The sequence below is a fragment of the Dasypus novemcinctus genome, chromosome 21, assembly GCF_030445035.2.
Source record: "Dasypus novemcinctus isolate mDasNov1 chromosome 21, mDasNov1.1.hap2, whole genome shotgun sequence".
NCBI classification, from domain to species: Eukaryota; Metazoa; Chordata; class Mammalia; order Cingulata; family Dasypodidae; genus Dasypus; species Dasypus novemcinctus.
The window spans coordinates 69,759,444-69,766,218 of NC_080693.1; positions in this window are offsets into that span (position 1 = coordinate 69,759,444).

Genomic DNA, 6,775 nt, shown 5'->3' on the forward strand with positions numbered 1-6,775 from the left:
ATTCATTCTGGGGAGAGCTCCGAGGCCCAGGGTCCCGGGTCCCGCCCCTTTCAGGTCTCAGTTTCCTATTCCTCTCTCGCCTGTTACCTTCAAAGTTATAGAAAGGGCATTGCCCCTTTGCCATGGGCAACCAGCTCTCTCTCCTCCAGGGCCCTGCAGGGTGTTCCGGGGAACCCATATGGCTTCAGGGGCCTGCTTGTCCCCTACAAGGAACCCTGGGCCAGGAGTGAGGTCTGCAGATCAAAGGCGTTTGGGTTCCCGGGACAAGAAAATGGTCCTTGGACAAGAAAATGAGATCAGAGAAGCTGACTACACCTCAACAAATCATTTGACCTCAGTGTGTCTCCATTTTCTCACCTATCCAATGGGCAAATAGGGCTGTCCCGAAGCTTTGCTGAGAGATTTGAGTATAGGGGAGCAGATGTCTCAGGCAGTTGAGTGCCCTACTTCCACATAGGAGATCCAGGGTTTGGTTCCCAGTGCTTCCTAAAGAAGATAAGTAGATGCAGCAAGCTGACACAATGAGCTGACGCAGGGAGCAGACACAACGAGCAGGGAGCAGGTGTGACTCAAGCAGTTGGGCACCTGCCTCTCACATGGAAGATTCTGGTTCAGTTCTCAGTGCCTCCTAAAAAAAGAAGACAAGCAGGCAACAAGGAGACAGACAAGGGAGCCATGGGGTGGCGGGAGATTTGAGTATAAAAGCAGTTTCCTTAGCACAGGTCCTGGCACATAGTAAGTACTCAGTTAAGTTCACTACTATAAATATGATCATCACCTATTTTCAGAATCTCTCCAGCCCTAAAGAGTCCCTGCTAAGCAGTTTGGAAGTTTCCAGTGTTCAACTCTGATTTTCCAGAGCTATAGGGAATAGAAATAATCCCCACCTCGAACCATGGTTTCTCTCTCCTTTCACAATAATCCAATCACACAATCCCCCCCATAGAATGATAATCCAGTCAGGCGATTAAACCTAAATTCTTCCGTCTAATAATTTGCATTCCAACATACCCAATTAACGCTCTTCACCTCCAAAATTTTTATCAGTCCCCTAAACACCCCCAAGCACCCATTTAACCACCAGCCATGATCTAACTGCCCCCTGCCCCAAACTTGGACACCAGTCAGTGTGATCAGCCCGCAAAACTGCAAGCTTTCAATTTAAGCTCTTTCTTGAAACCTTGAACAATAAAAAGCAGAAAAAAGCAGCCTTCCCCATCTCTGTGAAATCCTAAATAAAATCCAAAATCTTAAAAAAGTCTAAATAAATTATATGCACAATTATAATATATAATACATAGTAACTACATAATACATAAATTATTATTTTCCTTGTAAGTGGATATATATATATATATTTATAGATCTCAAAAGCTAAGAGAAAGCCTGTTACACTCAAAAGCGAAACACAACAAGCCATACATCCTATGCCATGACCTAAAGAGCTGGAAGTATAATTTTGTGGAAGGTCATGGTTTCTCTGAAGCAGCTGTTGAAATCTGCTTCATGACCAAACTTGGATGTGATTGCAGGCTGGGGTTGAGAAAAGGTTCTTTGAGCAATGGTTTAGAGATTTTTTAGTTAAATTGTTTTGTACAGCCTTAAAATAATTGTGCCCTCAAAACAAATCTATCTATCTGTCTGAAATTAGTTGCCCTTCTTAAACTGCTTTTTTATACTAACACTAATTGAGAGCTTACTTATTAGGCTGGTTATCTCATGTGACCTTAAAGAAATCCTTGGAGGCAGATACTAATTCTATCCCCATTTTGCCGAGTTGGAAAGTGAGACCCAGAGCCGTTAAGCAATTTCCTGGAGGTCACACAGCTATCTGGGGTACGGTTTAGATTCACACTCAAACCCACCTAATTCCTGAGCCCATGGATTAACCACTAAACTCTACCGCCTCCCTGTGGCGGTTCTTCCCATGGCAGAGGGGTGTGCTTTCCCCAACAAACACAAACACCTCCCTGCCTATCACAAACAGAGCTCAGTGTCCCACAATAGCAAACTCCACGCCCTGTGTTTAGATTTTCAACTTTAATAAAACATTGACCCACCATGAGAAAAATACATATATTTTTTTTTAAATACAACTATTTAATGTAATAAGAAGTCATATTAACAATCACTATTAACATTGATGTTTCTTTTGATATTGTTTCAGGTATATTTTTCAATATATATTATACCACACTATTTTTTTATCTTGCTTTTTACATTTAACATTATAAGAATATTATAAGAATATTGCATGTAATTGAGAACTCATAGATATAATGCTGTAACGTCTAACAAAAAATTTAACAAGTTTAGCATTCATAATCTTTTTTTTTACTTTTTTTTTTTATTGACTTTGTAATAATATTACATTAAAAATATATATGTGAGGTCCCATTCAACCCCACCCCCCCACCCCCCTCTCCCCCCTCCAACAACACTCGTTCCCATCATCATGACACATCCATTGGATTTGGTAAGTACATCTTTGGGCACCTCTGCACCTCATAGTCAATGGTCCACATCATGGCCCATACTCTCCTCCATTCCATCCAGTGGGCCCTGTGAGGATTTACAATGTCCGGTGATTATCATATTTTTTAAACCAATGCTTTCCACTTTTATCTGTCTCTGGACCCTAATAACGAAAGAATTTTTTTCTCACCTCCCGATGGAAAACTCACTGTTTTTGTTGGAAGACACTTAGAAGCTCTGGGGGTTGTGTCTAGCAAGGAGAATCTGCTGAATTTTTGTTTTCACACCTAGGTCTGGAATGTTGGGCTAGATTACACCTCAAATTTTAGAGACAACTTTGTGCTTCACATCAGTGTCTGCTACCTGGGGCAGCATGGGCAAAGTTTTGGTTTTTCCCTATTAAAACTTCCAAAGTTTAGAACAGAGGCCTGTTTTGACACGTGGTAGGCAGAAGCATTACATTGGGACAGGTGAGTTGAGTGGGTGGGAGAGGAGGGTCCTAGTGGACCAGGTAGGTTTGATCAACCTGATGGGATTAGGGCAGAGCCAATGTAGCTCCTTTAATTAGAAAATTAGAGCAGAGTGGATTGGGTCTAAGTGGGATGGGTTGAATTAAAGTTTGACCATTTGGGGTTCCTTGTTCCTTGTATTTATCAGATAATGTGATAAATTAAAAAAAAATCAAGAAAAGAAAAAAAAAAGCCTGAGAGAAAAGCAAAGCTGAAAATAAGGTGAGATGAGGCGCTGGCTGGATTCTGAGGCCCAAAATAAGTATTAGCATAAGGGGAAGTGAATTTGCAAATAAAAAATAATTTTAAAAAAGAAAGGCACTGCATCTTTATCCTTTCCAAACACCTTGCCTGAAGCAAGGGTTTCAGTGTGACATTTTCTGAGAACTTTGGACGTCTGGGAAGGCAAGGACAAGTGCAACCGATGATGACTGCTGGCTTTTACTGAGTACTCACTGTACCCATTTTACCTGTCATAAGTGTTTTACCTGTTCTAAACATTTTACCTGTATTAAGCTATTTTACCTTCATGACAACCCCACAAGGTGGGGACTGCTCTCTCCACATTTATAGGAAACTGAGGCACAAAGCAGTGAAGTAACTTCCCCAAAATCACAAGGAAGTGGCCAAGCTGGGGTCCTGGGCTGACACACCTGGCCACTACACCCGGTGCCCTCCTAGATGTCAATGTCAGAAATTTCTTCTTCACGTACAAAGAAAGGTGGACTGGAAACCAGGGTCCTGCTCCAGTTGGGCCCCCAACAGTGATGGAGCCTTGGGCACAATATTTCCCCTCTGTGCCTCAGTTTACCCATTTAAGAAGGAAGGTGTGAGGGGCTCTCCGCTAAGGAATGAAATAGGATACAGTGTGGTGAGGGTGACAAGATGCGGAGGCCAGAGGAGATGGCAGAGAAGAGGGAGCAACTGAAATGGGGGTGCTCAGGGGGCTTCCTGGGTGAGGCAAAGGTTTCTCAGGCTTCCTCAAAAAAGGACAGTTTTTTAAAGTTTGCAAAAGGAGAAGGCGAAATTAAATTCCCTAATGGCTTTTTTTTTGTGAGGTACCAAGGCTGGGGACTGAACCAGGGCCTCATATGTGGGAAGATCATGCTCAACCACTGAGCCACATCAACTTTTCCAAGTGGGTTTTTTTTTCCGTTTGTTTTGCTCATCTTTGTTTATTTATTTATTTTTTTAAAGATTTATTTTTATTTATTTAATTCCCCTCCCCTCCCCGGGTTGTCTGTTCTCTGTGTCTACTTGCTGAGTCTTGTTTCTTTGTCCGCTTCTGTTGTCGTCAGCGGCCCGGGAAGTGTGGGCGGCGCCATTCCTCGGCAGGCTGCTCCCTCCTTCGCGCTGGGCGGCTCTCCTTATGGGCGCACTCCTTGCGCGTGGGGCTCCCCCACGCGGGGGACACCCCTGCGTGGCAGGGCACTCCTTGCGTGCATCAGCACTGCGCATGGGCCAGCTCCACACGGGTCAAGGAGGCCCGGGGCTTGAACCGCGGAACTCCCATGTGGTAGACGGACGCCCTAACCACTGGGCCAAAGTCCGTTTCCCTCATCTTTGTTTATTCAGGAGGTATGGGAAGCTGAACCCAGGACCTCCCCTGTGGGAGGCAGGTGCTCAACCTCTTGAGCCACATCCGCTCCCCCAGGGGCTTCCTATTGATCAGTTTTCCTGTGGCTGCCTCTTGCTTCTGAAGGCTGGGCAGACATAGGGCCAATCTGGGGACTCCCTGGCAGCCCCGGGGCCCTGAGGAGGAAGGAAACAAACAGCTGCTTACCGAACAGGCCCTGTGGGAGAAAGTGAGTACCCTAGTCCCTGCAGGAAAAGCAGGCCCTCCGTGGCTCTGGGACCCAGTCTGGAGATATGCAGGCGGTTCCTTTTCCAGAAAGGCCGCTCGCGCAACGCTTCCGATTCCCAGGAAGCCTGTGGTGCGGTCGGGAGAACGTCATCACTGGCAGATGCCTCCGTGTTTGGGCCGAGCCTCGACACCCAAGGGGAGGAGGCTCAGGTGCTACTGCAAGCTTAGCTCTGACTGGGCTAGAAGGTCACAACCTAAGATGTGGGACTGAGAGAGGGAAACAAGCCAAACCCTGGACTACTCTGAAACCTTAGAAGCGGGCTTTTCAGTCTCCATGCTCCTGACATTTCGGGCCGATGACCCTTTGTTGGGGGGGGTCCTGGGCACTGTGGGATGTTTAGCAGCATCTTTGGCCTCTGCCCACTGGACGCCAGGAGCACCCCACGCTCCCAGTTGTGACAACCAAAAATGTCTCCTGACTTTTGTCCCCGGGAACAAAACCATCCTCTGTTGAAAACCACTGCTTTAGATTTAAAAAACGCTCTTAGATTTGCCTTTTTTTTTTTTCTCCATTACCTGAAACCTTGCTCAGAAGCATAAACGACCCAATTAAAATACCAGTTCCCAGCCACCATTAGACTGAATGCAGACAAAAGCAAACCAAGGAAGCAATTAATTACGCATTGCCTAACTTGATTCTTTCTTGCCACTTCCATCGTATTAGGCAGTCGGCTTCTCTGCCTCTCCACTGTTTGAATTGTCGCTGTGTAGGGCAAAGACAGCGGCCGGTCCACCTCAGAGCTGGCTGCCTTCCAATAACGGCTAAGAGGACTTTAATGGGGCTTTCCAAGCTTAATTAGTTCATATTTGTAAAGTTCCTTACAGGATGCGATGGGAAGTCCAAGTTACTAGGATTCTCGCCACAGTCTTAAAAAGAACATTCCCATGTAAAAATGCTGGTCAGGCCAGAAAAGAGCTCCTAGGAACTTGCGTGTGAGTAGAGAGGGGGTTCTTGTGAAGTGCATTTGAGACGGTAAAGAAAAAGAGTAATACTTTCCAACTTTCTGGCCCTCCTCCTATTCTCTAGAGCAGGAAATTATTTAAAGTATTTCCTGAACAGCTGAAGCATGTTAGAAACCTGCTAGTATTCTCTGCATTATCTCCAGGAAATGGACACCAAAGAATTTCTTTGCAACAAGAAACTGTTTGAGCTCTACTGCCTATTTTCACCTGAACAGGGAGGGATACCTGCTCTGGAACTGGAGACTACAGTCTTCTCAGATCTTTGGATGTCAAACTCAGTGTCCTAAAGCAAGAACCGACCCTGGAAGAGCCCCAGTCTAGGAAAGAGCTAGATAATTTAGCAATTCTGGTTATTCGCCCTTAACATTCAAAAGCCAGTGGGTGGGGTAAGAATGAGGTCAGTCTCTCCAGTTTTAGGCAGGATTCTAGAATATGCAACAAAAGGAAACTGATTAGCTCCATTCCACCTCTAGAGATTTGCTCTTTCCAAGGCCTGTGCCCATAAACTTCCCAGGGTGGGCATCAGGAGGCATCGTGCCCCATCAAGCCAAGTTTGCACCTCCCAAGCCAAACAGTGGTTGCAATGTTGGGGGGGGGGGCGGGTCATGGGACAGAATGCCATCTGGAAACCAGCTGTGCCTTTGGCTAGCAAACTCCCCTGGTCTTTTATGAGAAGGGCAAGTATGATTACCACAGCAGAAATACCAGAGAAAAATGGCAACTGTTACCTCAAAAACAAGGAAGAAGGCCTAGGGAAGAAAGCCAATTCCTGAAGAGAATGACAGATCGGATCATACTTAAAGGCCAGGCAAGTCCGTGCTTCCTGAGAACAGTCACAGCCCATTCCCCCAGCGGCGGCAGAGTTCAGATCCGAGCCCCGAAAGTGTGGTGACTGGCCTCTCGGAGTCCCGGCTGTCCATGGATGAGGAGCCTTGTTTCATCCACCCTCCTGGGGACTGCAGGG